Source organism: Euprymna scolopes, chromosome 27, assembly GCF_053919585.1.
Source record: "Euprymna scolopes isolate OS-2025 chromosome 27, ASM5391958v1, whole genome shotgun sequence".
Lineage (NCBI taxonomy): Eukaryota > Metazoa > Mollusca > Cephalopoda > Sepiida > Sepiolidae > Euprymna > Euprymna scolopes.
The window spans coordinates 101,988,139-102,004,870 of NC_136508.1; the positions used below are offsets into that span (position 1 = coordinate 101,988,139).

Consider the following 16,732-nt stretch of genomic DNA (forward strand, 5'->3'; position numbering starts at 1 on the left):
CGTATCTTTCTGTTAAGTTACATTATTGTTTCAGCTACCCGGCCGTTTTTTGGGCCATCTGTAGCTTCCTCAGGCATTTACAGACACATACATATATATATATATATATATATATATATATATATATATATATATACATATATATTGTTTTAACTATATGCTATTTTACGTGTATTTTATTTATATATCGTGCACCATAAAATATGGGAATGGTTTGTAAAAATCTATTTAAATATACTCTTCCGAATTTTACAGTAAATATTTAACAACCTATTTAATCGATATATTTTCAGGAAATTCTCCTCCTTGACTGGATTACGTTTGTTTTTCAAGGACATTCACTTCATATTATTCGAACAACACATGGCTGAATGTAGTAATTTAAAAAAAATATGATAAGCAACTAGAAATATATTAAGGTAAGTTATGGTTTTCATTTATCTGTATAGGATGTATTTAAATAATTATATTATTACTATTGACATGGAATATGTAAGAACAAAAGAGAAACATATTGTTAAAGTGTTTATTGGTCACCCGACAAGATAGTGGTTGACCTGTAAATTGACCATTGTATGCTTGTCCGTTTGTCTGTCCGATTTTTTAAAAAAAATACGCCTTGGAATTTTTTTTAAATTTGGCATAAACATTAACAGGATATTAGTAAAAGTGTTACAGAATATTTTTCGAGAAAACTGCAGTTGTCCCTCCCTTAGGGGTTCTTTTCGGGTTAAAATGGACAAAATTGACACATTCATGCTTCTTAAAAAAATTGACGGGTTTGTATTACTGTACACATAGATTCGAAAAAGTTGTCAAAACAACAAATATATAGCAAATAAATGTTATCAAAGGCAAGATAAGTTACTTTTCTACCTAACTGGTTATATTTTTTGTGTTTTTATTCAGTGTAACATTTTTATTCAGTTCGAAAAACATGCAGTGTTTACCGATGTATTGGAAAATTCAAAATGGCGGCTGACTTTCTCTCGGAGAGGGTAAGTTTGGGAAAAGATATTATAAATAATAAACTAGACAACATACTGTTAGAAATTCGCTCAATATATGTTACCGTGACATAAGTTGACATATATTCGGTTGTTTTTTAATAGTATTTTGTCTAGTTTTTTTTATAACATCTTTTCCCAAACTTACCGTGTTAAAGAGACAGTTGTACGTCATTTTGAATTTTCCAATACATCGGTTAACACTGCATGTTTTTCGAGCTGAATAAACATGTTACATTGAATAAAAACAGGAAAAATGTATCCATTTAGGTAGAAAAGTAACTTATCTTGCCTTTGATAACACTTATTTGTTATATGTTTGTTTTTTGACAACATTTTCGAATCTATGTGTACAGTAATACACACCCAAATTGACGATTTGGATTTTTATAAAACTTTTTAAAGTTATAACTAACTTACTTCTATATAATTTTTTTGTCTATACTTCGCGATAACTCTTGGGTGTGCCCGACGGACTCTTTTAAAATTAATAATAATGATTTTGGGGGCATTTTTCTCATATTTGTCCAAATGTGTGCATGGATACTTATGAGATTTGCCTGGTGCTGAACTGAAATATGTTAATGCCTTGGGGGCTTTCGTGGCTAAATGATGAACTTAGTTATTCCTCTTTTTACTGAACTCAAGTTTACATATGTTTAGGCCTACAATTCCATTTTCACAAGGATTGGACGTCTTCTAAGGGACTTTTGGGGCTAAATGGGGGCAAAGGAAAATGCTGGACGAAGTCAATTTTTACGCCTCATTTATTGTGCACTCACGAAGGACTATACATGCTTCACTTGTTAATGTTTTATATACTTTGATATACGATGTGCTTTACAAAATTTTCCAGCTTTCTTTACAGACGTTTAGAATTGTCATAGACGCTGGAAAATGAAGTATTTTTCTACATATCTTATGCTCAATTCTTATGTTTTTTTCACAGCTAGTGAACTCCAAAAGGGCTATCTCGACGTGAAGTCACGTCACAAGTACGATATGCAATAAAATTCTATTTGAATCTCTGCAAAATGCAAAAAAGAACACCACAAAAAACGTATATGGATAGTTCAGTCTACGTTTGAAAAATTATACAACAATACAGAATCAAATATGAGTGGCATAGGAGATTAAAGGAAGGCATGGAATCTGTGAAGAATGATGAGAGGTACGGGCGGATAAGAAAGGACATTGTAAGTTGATTGACAAAATAAAAAGATTAAAGGATAAGGCCGGTTGTGTGACTATAGAGAGAATGCGTTCACAATGTGATGTCAGTGTGAAAACTGTACACACAAGTATCCCGTTATTTCCATGGCAGGTGCTCGTCTGAACTCCAATCTCTGGTCTCCCCTCGCCAATCTTTCACGAAAAACACCCTTCTAGCTGAATCCACTGTGAAAAAATTTCCACACTCTTTATCTGTGCCTAATAAAAAGCGTGGATTCAATGAACAAAGCTTCTTTCTTAGAACTGCACGCCTGTGGAACTCTGTTTCGTCTGCCTGCTTCCCACCGGACTACAACTTGGATGTCTTCAAGTCCAATGTTTACAAATTCCTAATGAACCGCCCCCTTAAGTAAACACTTCATCAAATCTCAACACGAACGTAATGTACTTGCAATAACCCTTATCCCTGAGTGGCTTCCGGGCCTTGATACGTGGTGAAAAAATGAAGATGAAAAAGATTTGAGCGAAGTTTGTCCCAGGTTGCCTCATCCTTCTCACAGATGGGCATCAGAGCAGTTTCTCACCCTCCATATAGAAAGTTACACCAAATGGAGGAGATTTTATCTAAGGGGATTAGAGTTTCATGTGCCTACTATTAATAAAAGTGCCCCCCCCGAAAAAATCTGGAAACTTATTGAAGGCGTAGTTTATGTTTTTTTTCAGGAATGCAAGTTCTGGCCTTTTTATGTATAATAGGAAATATAATATCAGTATCGCAATTGGATACGTTCTGAATAAAATAGAAATCGATATTGTCATCTATGGATAATATAAAGCAGATGTACGAAAAGTCTCAATGTAAGTGGTTTACGTGATATCAGTTAATGAAGTCAGATACATTGTGGAGACGTGCTAGACAAAGATCTGTAATAATTACGATATTTTTTCTTATAGTTTGGAATTCTACCTCTATATTACTAGGCTGGGTGTCTAGCGTTGCCCGGGTATTTGGAGGTGTTTGTCGAGCCATGAAAAAATGGTAGGAGGAAGGCAGGCTATAACCCGTACCACGAAGGAAGAAAAGAATGTGAAAAAAAATAAAAGTGACGACTTTGCCGGTGCGTCCATTGCAAAATCGGAAGAGGTGCAGGCTTAAATTAAGGCTAGTCAATCGAACAGGTGGAGTGACTTTTGAAAATGTCGGTTAAAAGAGCAACCCCTGCTTGTAGAAACGTGCCCAGTCGAGGATTAATGAATTAATATTTTGGCCAATTTTTCGATATTTGTCGAAGGGTCCAGCGTCAAAACTATACCGATCTCGTTCATATCCGTTGAAGCTGTCGAAAATGTTAGGCAGCCAAACATACATACATACATACACTTAAACAGATTTATATTATAGAAAACTTTCACATGTCTGTTTAAATGCATGTATGTATGTATGTATGTATGTATGAACCCTTTTTGTGTTTCTGTGTATGTATGTGTGTGCTGGGTGGAGAGGGCTCCCGTAAGCCGCGGTGAAGGCAACCATACAAGGAGAAGCAAAACTCTTATTTAACAACACATAACGAGGAAGACGAGTACCCGCATTAAGCTGGTCTGCAGTTTAACTTGTTGCTGGCTATCTTGCTCTTGCTTGTTGCTGGATCCCAACTTTTTGAACCGGGAGAAAGACTTAGCTATCGTACAAAGCTAAGACTCTGTAACACCATCTGTGTATAGATACTCGCTCAGGTATTTGTCTATAAAAATAGTCTTGTGGCGAAGGAATCATTTTTGGGCTCATGGAGGTGTCTGAGAGCATGGCACTCGTGTGACAAGACGCTGTAATCATCATGTATGTATGTAAGTATATCTCGAAAATATTCGACAGAAGCGACAGATCCTAATAAGATCAGTATCATTTTATAGCTTGCTGTCTCGGACGACAAATGCCGACGAATGGGCAAAAAACATGACTTCCTTTACCTTAAATTTTGCTGTTTTGTACGAGGAGGAGTCGATTCTTTCCCCGATATTTTAGCAAGTCATCGTCACCGTTGGAATGACTTCGGTTAATTTCAACGATTTTGACCTCCGGTCGCGTCCTAGAGACATCGGCTAAACGTTTCTTCCGCCTTCCTGCCACCGGTTCAAGTCTTCCTGACAACTACCACGTGTTTTTAACACCCTGGCTCCTCACTATAATTTTGATTCCCTACCCAGGCTACTACCATTCATTTTAAACACCTCTCTCCACATTCACATGTTCGCGCCTGCCTGCCTACTACCACTATCTATTGCTAAACATACACTTCCAAACACCCGGGAAACGACGGACACCCAGGCTAGTATACTGATAAGAGAATGTGCGACAACAAAGGAAAACATTTTCTTCATTTCATATTTAAACCAAAATCCGTGAAAACATTTTATTGTATTTTCTTGTTTTTTTTTTTCTGTAAGAATAGTTACTTTTTAAGAATATATCTATTTGTGTGCAGCGTTAATAATATATTTTCTTACGGAAAAATATTTGTTTTAATTTTTACTTGTTTATTCCTTTTTCCTGGCGAGATGTGGGTGTAGGCTATTTCTTTTTAAAGAGTTTCTAATGACTGAAGAACGGCTGACAACAAATAATTGGTCGATGCATTGCAGCGTGTCTGAGACACCATCCTTTTTTTACATGGGGGTAACCACTTATCAAGGTCCGAAGGATAAAGATTAGTGCGTGTACAGTAATCAATGAGATAGTATTGTAGTAATCATTAGTATTGGGTATTTTTATAGAGTGTCTTACTTAAGGGGGCGATTTGTCAGGAGTTTGTTTATGTTGGACTTGAAGACGTCCAAGTTGTAGTCAGGTGGGAAACAGGCAAGCGGCAGAGAGTTCCACTGGCGTGCAGTTCTAAGAACAAAGTTTGCTCATGGAATCTACGTTTGGATTTAGGCACAGACAAAGAGTGGGGAAAACTATTGACAGTAGTTTTAGCTAGACGGGTGTTTCTCGTGAAAGATTGGCGAGGGGGCGAACGATTGGAGCTCAGACGATCACCTGCCATGGAAATAACGATAAAACAAAATATAGGCTCGCAACGTCTCTTCTGTGGGAGAGAGGTTGCAGGGAAGAGAAAAGGGCATCCTCCACTAAACCACAAAGTCTATGTTGTACTCTGTCAAGGCAGGATAGGTTGTTTTAAGTAGCTCCTGCCCAGATGTGGCAGCAGTACTCAATCCTTGGACGTACTTGGCTTTTATACAGATATAGAATAGCATCAGTAGTGAGATATCTTCGGAAGCGGTAGAATGATCCCACGATTTCCCAGTGTCCTTGGCAACAGATTTTATGCACGTGTTAAATTCCAGATCAGGAGTAAAGGTCAAACCCAGAAGCTTATCAAAACATGGAGTCTCCCCAAGACGAGAGCCATCCATTTCAATTGATGGCAGATGGGGATCAGAGCGTTGATGATATAAAGATAGAAGTTTGGTTTAGGATGCATTAAAAGTGACCAGCCACCCCTTCCCCCATTGTACCACGCGCTCAAGATCGGTCAAGAGAGAATTAGAGAGAACTTTGTCATTTTACACCCTTTGATGTGTTGCCATAGATGGTCGTGTCATCAGCATAGATATCAAAGAATGCTTTAAGTATGTGTTTGGTGAGATCATTGATATAGATCAGGAAGAGAGTTGGGCCCAGGATGGACCCCTGGGGAACTCCAGCATCAATACTGCTCCTTGATGCTGACTAATAGATGTTTACCCAATTTCTTCCAAGCGAGTCTGGTAGGGATACCCGGCGTTGCCCGGGACCGTATAAACAATGAAAAAACAAAAGCACATATTGAACATATGTTTTATTCTTAGGGTAGAGGAATATGTTCTTTTATGCAATCACGAAAAACTATTTCTTTGCAGGACGACGGTGTCAGAGAATTGTGCCAGGACTACCCTACACCTAGGCTTTCTGGGAATTCTTCCTGGAGTATTTAATCTGTCAAGACTAATCCGGAGCTGAATACAAATTTTGTTCTTTCTGTACATTATAAAATTCCTGCTTTTCCTGTATCAATAAATATGTAAAAGAATTAACTGTTTATTATGAATATACATATTAGATTAAAAACTTGTTGGACGCCAAACATTAAATAACTCTGTCGTGTACTTTTCTTCTTTTCTTTTAAGAAAACCAATCTAATCATCCCCGTGCAAACGCATAAAGGCAGTCATAATACTGAGAAAAATTGTTTTGATGAATATGCTTGGGTTATCTCCCTTGACATGAATTAGGCTAAAAATGACACATGATGTTTTTACCAGATCAGGATGTATTCATTTTTATTAACTGAGAATACTGGATGGATTAGCTACATTTTTTCTTGGATCCAATGCATATATAATTGACAGATTGTCCTATTTTCTGCTTGTTTGACCACATACGTGCATAAAACAATAATTGATCCATTTTCTGAAATTTTATTTGGACATATTGCACAGTTTGAGTAAATATATTCATGTTTTTTTTTTTAAATACACTGTACTTTACTTGTGTTGCACTTTTATAATACAATGTTTGTGGTTACGTCGTCCAAAGTGCATATATATATATATATATATATATATATATATATATATATATATAATTCTCCTCCTTAGGTTGAGCATATTGGGAAGTTATACACGAATAAACATAAGCGTATTAAGCGATGCTCTTTGTGTAAGAAATCGAGCTTAGGTATTTCCGACAATATAAAAACATCGTTAATTCACAGACCGCACAGCAGCAGCCATTTCGCGAAATAATTAGAAGCCTTGACTGCCGTACGGGCGGTCGGGTTCGATACTGGCTTGAGGGAATTGCCTGTCTAGCAGTATTGTGAAAGTTGTGATACAGCGAAATAGTACTGTATGTGGATAACTCTCTCTCTCTCTCTCTCTCTCTCTATATATATATATATATATATATATATATATATATATGTATATATATATATATATATACATATACATACAAATTTAAATAAATCGCATGTTTTTGTCTTCCTTTTCAAGACAACATCTAATTCTTGGCATTGTGATATATATATATGCAGATAGATAAGTATATAGATAGATAGATAGGTAGATAGATAGATAAAAGTAAGAAGGCTATCACAATGCCAAGAATTAGATGTTGACTTGAAAAGGAAGACAAAAACATGCGATTTATTTAAATTTGTATGTATATGTATATATATATATATGTGTATATATATATAAATGCATATATATATATACATACACACACATATATGTGTTTTATTTATGATTTTTCTGTAAACAATAAGACTTACTTAAACTGTTATACTTCTTCAATGTAATGTTTTGTATGTGACAGTATTCGATAATATATAAAGAATGTAATCCCTTTTCTCAAATAGCAGTTGTTTCAATGTTCATATCGCAAGATTGACCAAAGAAAATATCACAAAAGTAAATTGAATTGATATGTTTTTTATATATTCAAATAGCGAATTACTATATGTTATATGCTTAATTTTATTACCTATATATATATATATATATATATATATATATATATGTATACACTTTCATATTTATGTAGATATACATCTATATGCATATATATATATATAGATAGAGAGAGAGAGAGAGAGGGAGAGAGAGAGAAAGAAAAAGAGATTTAAATATATAAATTGCACCACACCGATAAATATATAACTTTCTCAACACCAACAATATTCTACTCTTTGCATTGGGATAGCATTCTATTACGTACTATCATATATAAGGCTCATAATGCTTCAAGCAAACTACATGTTATATATCTCTATCACTCTCCCTCTATTTCACTCTCTGCCTCTCTCTATATATATATATATACAGAGAGAGAGAGAGAGAGAGAGAGAGAGAGAGAGAGAGAGAGAAAGAGATGTATATAAAAGGGGAGAATGAGAAAGTGAGAGCCACATATACAAAAGTTTACCAGACAAAATCCAACGTAAATATTAATATATATTAAGTCTAACAAATAAAAAGCTCAATATAACGGTTATAGTATGAAGCAGTGTGCATTAACAATAATTATTTTTATAATATTATTTTTTCTTTACAAATTCCATTCAGAATATTCCTACGAGGATTTCCGGTGCCGCACGATTATTCTGTATCTTATCTTAACACAATTTAGAACACGTGACAACACATCCCCGTTCTCAAAAACTTTACAGCGATGGAAGAATTATAAGTTTTGACTCATATCTGAAAAACTTTGTTATTTATAGTCGTTCAAAAATATATTTGCCATATTTAAACTGTAGGGGATTAATCATATTAACCGCATCGGATTAGTATATTACAAAAATGTTCCAGTGTGACCCTGGATTGATTGAATATATATATATATATATATATATATATATATATATATATATATATATATGTGTGTGTGTGTGTGTGTGTGTGTGTGTATGTATATATATATAAATACTTAATTTAACTACTTAAATTAATATACGAAAGTATAAATTTATGCTTAAACTTTAAGTATTTACTTCAACAGTGCTCAGTACGTCGGTAGAGCTACGTAGTAAATTATAAAATATATATGACGATTAAGCCACACAGAATAAAGAAAGAATTTCATAACTTACTAAATATATCTATAATATAAAGCTGAACGGCTCTGTGTGTGTGTGTGTGTGCCTGGTCCGCGAATAGACTTTTATATGGTTGACTATTTTTTAAAAAAAACTGATTACATATAATGAAAGAATATAGATCGAAGATCAGGAATGGGTATGTTTGATCTGGCAGAACGGTGGTTCATAAAAATTGTGAGTTCTGCGTTTGCGCCTGACCCCTAAAGTATTGAAATAAAAAAAGCAAAAAAAAATATGTTTTCAAGGGTTTTTGATATAGATGTACATAAGAATACTTTTATAAGTATGTTTCAACTTAAATAGGGGTGGTATAATAAAATTGTGGGGTCTGCGTTCGCGCCAGTACTCCATGGAAATATGGCACACACTTGTACAAAGACTTATCATATCTATTTGCGTAAGTATACTTTGATAATTATGTTTCAGTTTGAAGAAAGATGGTATAATAAAATTATTGCGTGTTCGCCCCTGACCGACATAGAATGTAAATATGTCACAAAGTATAACAATATTTTTTAAAATGAGGGGAGGGTCAACAATAACATCTTAACTTCACTCTTAATTCAAGTTGGCTTTTATTTATTTATTTTTTTAGTTGAATCATATTGTGTCGAATAAATTCACCTCATAAATTCATGTTGTTATTAAAGTGAAAGCCAAAAAAAAAAAAAAGTCGAAACATTAGATAATTCTCGAAATAAATTTTGCATAACTCTGGTTTTCCTTCTCCACTTGTATTAGGCACTCTTTCTAAAATAGATAAATAGATAAATAATAAAAAATAAGAACGTTACTTGTTATCGTGTCAAAAGAAGAAAAACATCCTGCTCACGTGATGACGTGTCTTTTTAAAAACATTCACATAACCTTTTTAGTTTTATTAATATATTTGTTTAAGCATTTTTTGTCAGGGTACTAGAGGAAATTAAGTTGATTACAACATTTTCTGCGTGTGTTTTTTACATTACAGCCCTAAACTCAACGGCAATACACTACAATGTTTAATACTGTAAAACTGAAACGAAGCTGTTCTGCTTGAAAGGGGCACCATTTTCTTCTTATTCATATTTATATGGATTCTTTGCTTTACAAAACTAAAATAATTACGTGTTTACTTTTTTAATATCCCATTTTGCTTTTTCGGATTATTTTACTAAAGTAAGTAAAGCGTCATTATTTTTAAAACTGTTTTGGTTTCTTTGTTTTTTCGATATTTGTTTTTTCGATATTTCGACGATATAGTAAGAGTGTTGAGCAGAAAAGCCAAGAAACGACTACCCGAAAAAATAAATATACAAGAAATAAATGTTACCGTAGCCAATAAAAGTTCAGTTCATGTTTTTTTTGTTTTTAAATAGTTTTTAATCCTCTTCACTTGAAATAATTTCAGCGAACCGAAATTAAAACGAAATTTGAGGCGATAACTACTTAAACGAATTTTTATATAAACTACACATGGCATAATCGAATATTCCTCACGCACAAAATAATGGAAAACATTAAAATATGTTTATAAATATTCCTTACGTTTACGTAATTCTCTCTTAAAGTGTTAACACAGAATGCTCAGTTGCCCTCCTTCACATTGAAAACGACGCTCTCCTTTTCAAAGTCGCTGCCATTTTGATTTTTTTAAACCGGTTCATGAATTAAAAAAAAAATACAAACTACTTTAAAATACAACCCATTGAAAGTAACTTTTATTGACCATGGTAACATGTTTTTCACGTATAGTTATATCATTACATATATAACATTTTCTCTTTGTAAGGAAACACCATTTTGTTGATCACTGTTGACTTCGAATAGAAACAAAGTTGATATAAAAAATATATTTTCGCATAAATTATCTTTACTTTTATCATATTTTGCTTACGGTATTTTTTTTTAGTATACGAACTTATCTCTTTAAACCCCTCTACTTTTGCATAAGCTATCATACTTTCATCAATCACAGTCCATTTTCTGTAGGTTGTTTTTGAACCCAGTCAACCGCGGTTACTTCTGCTAGTATATATATATATATATATATATATATATATATATATATATATATATATATATATATATATATATATATACTAGAATGGGTGCCGGGCGTTGCCTGGGTGTACATGAAGTTCCGTTTGAAGTACACTTGTATACTAATCATTTGTATCAAAGGCAGCGTGTATACTCCAAAAGCAAAAATAAAAGAACGGATGAAAACCTGCAAATGTAATCGCCCCCAAAAAGAAGTACCTGATACACTCTCCGCCATATATTTCGGCAGAAGTGCTAAAAAGAGAAGAAACTATTCTCTGGATATTAAGCACTGGAAATCCCCCCCAAAAAAACAATTATTAAAAATAAATCATGACAATTATTATTTCAATAAAAATAGCAGCAAATGCCCGTGCGGTCGCAAAAAAAAAAAAAAAAAAAAAAATCTACCAAAAAGTAATTCCAAAAACATTTTAATGGAAGTTTTCGTCATTATATATTTCTTAAGGAAATCCCCCTTATTTTGAAGTACGTTTTGTTTATAAATGTTAGTCGAAACTACAGAATGGTCTCATAAAAAAATAATTACATTTATCGTTATTTTATGTTTCAAATTTAAATCTCTCACCCACCACTCAATTAAACCAAAATGATTGTATTTGTCATGTTTGCCCCCCCCCGATAGCCAAACTTGAAAAATGCTAGAAATTATGTGTCTCCTTGAACGCTTAGTGGCCAAAAAGTGGGTGTTCAGTTAACGTTACATTTATATAGAAAAGAGATCCGCTACGCAAAAATGTTAATTTTCTCTTTGTTCAAAATGTCTGTTTTCATATTATTTATAAAGACTGTTTAAACGTATTATATCCCCAAAAAGTAGGTCTTAACATTTCTAGGGCTTAAACGACGCTGGCTCACGTCGTAAAAAGTGACAATTTTTATTAAATATATTAAATAAATTACGAAATACATCTGTTTGACAGGCAATTAAACAAACTTGCTATGGGATAATTATTATAATAAATCCTTGGTAACACCAATTAAATTTATAAACAATAAAATAGTAGCAGATAATGCATGGGTGATGGATTTTTCTCAGATTGAATATTGGCCCTGTGTCTGACTAACTCTGCCCCTGTGGGGATGCAAATAAGTGAGGATATTAGTTTTAACTATTTTCTCTTACCCCATACTCCCCCTTCCCCCGTGAATTGGCGTTGAAAAGAAGGAAAAAGTATGTATTCTTGAGTAGAAGTTTAAAAAGTAACTTATGAATTATATCGGCGTACTTATAGTTTATAAGACCACGAAAATCTACTAAATGCAGTGTAAGTAATAGATAACCCAACAATAACAAATAAAAAAAAGGTTACTTTAAAATGAAAAATGAGCGAAAAAAGTTACCTCCCAATTAAAAATTAACATAGCAAAGAATTAAACTATCAGTTATTCCCCTTTGCTTTTCAAGTTTGGAAATTACTGTTTCATATTTCAGATGATATAGGTTAATGAAATATAAATTGAAATTAAAATGAACTAAATAATTAAAATTTAAAGTATGTTTTTAAATAATACAGTTTAAACGAGGCTATTACGTCGAATAGATGATATACCCTAGCTAATTATTTGAATAGATTTAATTTAATGTGATATACTAATGACCGTAACTGAACCAATGTAGATGTGGTTTAGAGGATGCTATATATAGAAATTACGCATAAAATAAGATATCTCCTTTGAGAGTAGCATCCTATCATGGAGTTATTATTTCTTGTCCGGGTGAGGTGTACCGACATATCGCCTTTAAATTTCTTTGAACATGGGAGTTGTAAAACAGACAAACACACACACACGAATGCTACTACTTCATATATATATATATATATATATATATATATATATATATATATATATATATATATATATATATATATATATAAGTATGTTGAGACGAAGTAGGTTCATTTCACAGTCGGATTTCGGCGCGGTTTGCTTGATCTGTGTTGGTTAATAGAAATTCTTGTGTGCAGGGCGTTTGCTCAGTTGATAGAGTGCTTGCCTTGCATGCAAAAGGCTCGGGGTTCGAATCCTGAGTTCGGATGTGTCAAACTGATGAGCCCAAATGAGGGCGAAACTAGAGCATTGGACTTCCGGTTCTTTGACTGTCATGGCTCTTGTGGCCTGCGACGTGGTTTGGCTGTGGAATTTATTATATATAAAATAAAATCTCTCACATTCTGAAAATCATATATATACATGTATATATGATGAAAATAATAGAAATAGTATTCCGACAAAATAGAGAAATTTTATTTATCTATCTATATATATTTAAGAACGAAATGTGTTTGTTTATTTTATATATATATATATATATATATATATATATATATATATATATATATAAAGTAAACAAACACATTTCGTTCTAAAATATTTCCAAACATCTCTATTTCCTACTGTAAATAAATTTGAGGTGTTTTCTAACATCTCTTATTCATATGTATGAACATTTTACAAATGTATATTTATGACGACAGTCATACAATGCAGTTTCCCCCAATGCTTAAAGCACAGAAGTGTAGCTTTACTGTGAGTATAAATTTATTAACATATTTCTTAAGGATTTGATTATTAACTGTGTTTACCGTACTCTGGCGAAAAATAATTACAAAAAGTACATTTTTATTTACCGTTCTTCTTTATGTTTGTTTTTTTCAGTTGGTCATTTATTACTTTTCCTTTTTTTTTACACAGTGATCACCACTTATCAAGGCCCGGAAGCCACTCAGGGATAAGGGTTATTGCAAGTACATTACGTTAGTGAGGAGATTTGCTGAAATGTTTACTTAAGGGGTCAGCTCATTAGGAATTTGTTAACATTGGACTTGAAGACATCCAAGTTATAGTCCGGAGGGAAGCAGGAAGACGGAAGAGAGTTTCACAGGCGTGCAGTTCTAAAAAAGAAGCTTTGTTCATGGAATTCGCGTTTTGGTTTAGGCACAGATATAGAGTGGGGGAAATTTTTCACAGTGGATTCAGCTAGACGGGTGGTTTTTGTGAAAGATTGGCGAGGGGGAACCAGAGATTGGAGTTCAGACGAGCATCTGCCATGGAAATAACGATAAAACAAGGACAGGCTCGAAACGTCTCTTCTGTGGGAGAGAGGTTGCAGGGTAGAGAAAAGGGCATCCCCCACTAAACCACGATGTCTATTTTGTACTCTGTCAAGGCAGGATAAGCTGTTTTTGGCAGCTCCTGCCCAGATATGGCAACAGTATTCCATCCTTGGACGTACTTGGCTTTTATATAGATAGAGAATTGCATCAGTAGTGAGATATCTTCTGGAACGGAAGAAGAGTCCCACCATCTTTCCAGCGACATTGGCAACAGACTTGATGTACGTGTTCCATTTCAGATCAGGAGTAAAGGTCAAAACCAGAAGCTTGTCAAAACACGGGGCCTCACCCAGACGAAAGTCATCCATCACAATTGATGCCAGACGGGGATCAGAGCGTTGATGATGTAAGGATAGGTGTTTGGTTTTGGATGCATTAAAGGTAACCAGCAACATCTTCCCCCACTGAACCACGCGCTCGAGATCAGAGGAGAGAGAATCAGATGGAGCTTTGTCATTTACAGCCTTTGATGTGTTGCCGTAGATGGTCGTGTCATCAGCATAGATGTCAACGAATGATTTAAGTATGTGTTTAGGGAGGTCATTGATGTAGATCAGGAAGAGAGTTGGGCCCAGGATTGACCCCTGAGGGACTCCAGCATTTATATTGCAGGCCTCCGATTTTTGCCCATCTACCACTACTCTTGTGAGCCTATCGGAGAGAAATGATTTAACGATTGAGAAAACATTTCCAGTTATACCGTAGCTGGAAATCTTGTGAGGTAGACCCTTATGCCATACCTTGTCGAAGGCTTTTGATATGTCAAGAGCAATTTCCCTAGAAAGGAAGCCTTTGTCAAGAGATTCACTAATCCTGTGGGATATAACCGTCAGCACATCTGCGGTAGATCTTGCAGAGCGGAAACCATATTGTGTGTCACTAAGAAGGTTATTCCTGCTGAGGTGGTTGACTATTTCTCTATTTAATATGGATTCCAGCAACTTACTCATAACACACAGGAGACTTATAGGTCTGTATTGAGAGGGGGATGACTTATCACCTGAATTCTTAAATACAGGACAAACTGATGAGGTCTTCCAGGGAGTCGGAAAGCACTTCTCTTTAAGGCAGCGCTTAAATAGTTTCGTAAGTATGGGAGCAAGTTCTGGTTGAAGCTTTTTTAACACTATAATTGGGATGCCATCAGGGCCAGTTGCTTTACTGGAATCTAGGTTCTTTATTAGCTTGGCGACCTCATGCACCTAAGGGTTCCCTTAAAAGTGTGTTATTATTATGACTAACAATATTTTAATGAATAATTTTTCAAAGTAATACAAGTCCAACTAAGCAGACCTAATAATAACAACTCGAAGAATGCTGTAATATACTATCTGGTAGCTAAAGCAAAGGGCATCCATTGATTTTTGATTTTTTTTCCAAATTTACAACATCAATATAATTTTTTTTATGATTATTAAAAGTTATTTATGAGAAAGATTTTTCTCAATTACGTTTGAAATATACATCTTAACTAAATGGACAATATATATATATATATATATATATATATATATATATATATGTGTGTGTGCGTGTGTGTGCGTGTGTGTGCGTGTGTGTTTGTGTTATCAGATAGATAAGGAGACTGACAGACAGACAGATAACTGATGTCAATATTCCACATTTTATGATATTCACCATCTTGCAATTAATACCTTTAATTAGTTTGAAAATTAAAAAGGTAAAATAAAAGGTTATTGCAACTTCTCTTCCGATTTTGGGATCTTTTACTCATGGGCAAATACATGTAATGTTCTTTTGGTCGCATAATAAGTGATATTTGTATTCGTGATTTGAAGGTTAAAGAGATTCATTGATTGAAATAATAATTAAATTGATGATTTGTACTACGAAACAGTTACTGTTAAGAATTGAAAATGTCAACGTAATTTACGAATAAATTGCAAGATGGTAAACATCATTAAATTCAGGATATCATTTTTTTTATTTGCTTGTTATATGTTGTTATATGCTCTCCAATTACATTGAGCTTTTTAAATTAAGGATTACTATGTTTAAAAGTGAATATAATTACAAAATCATATTTTCCCTGAAATATATATATATATATATATATATATGTATATATATATATATATATTTAAATTTAGTATATATATATATATATATATATATATATATACATACATATATATGCATATAAATTTAAGTCATTCAATAAATTAAAAAAATTAAGACGTGAAATGGTTAATTTTCAACATTAACTTCCCTTATTCTATGACATTTTTATACTTAAAAAAACTTTTAATTGTGATTGCCATGTCTTTCTTACTTTAGAATATAAGGTGTAAATTATTATAACTGTTTGCTAATATTTTCTACTCTGAAGAGATGGTAGACATAAAAATCCTATCGGATAAGGAGTCATAATATATCAAATGTTTTCTTTCTCTTACATAGAACAATAAACATATTTTGATTTGAAATTTAACTATGTCACGTCATAAATTTTTAAATTTATTGAATTACTAAAATTTGATTTATTTTCTCTATTTTGTATATCGACAAGTTTTATTTAGATAGTACTTATGGAATATTACTGGCAATAATATTTTATAGGACTTATAATCACAGGTTTAAATATCAGCTGATTGTAAGATTATTTTATTCTGAAGTATATATATATATATATATATATATATATATATATATATATATATATATATATATATAAAATGAAAATTACAATTGAATTTACCAAAATGATCCAAGATGGTAA

General features: G+C 33.2%; 1 long non-coding RNA gene across 1 annotated transcript in view; it reads left to right on the plus strand.

Moving 5' to 3' along the window:
• The first annotated feature begins 290 nt into the window (after positions 1–290).
• LOC145249038 (uncharacterized) overlaps positions 291–16,732 on the plus strand; it is a 309,222-nt gene continuing 292,780 nt past the window's right edge. The window contains exon 1 of the long non-coding RNA XR_013863450.1: positions 291–419. This is a non-coding gene — a long non-coding RNA (uncharacterized LOC145249038). The remainder of the gene's footprint in view (positions 420–16,732) is intronic.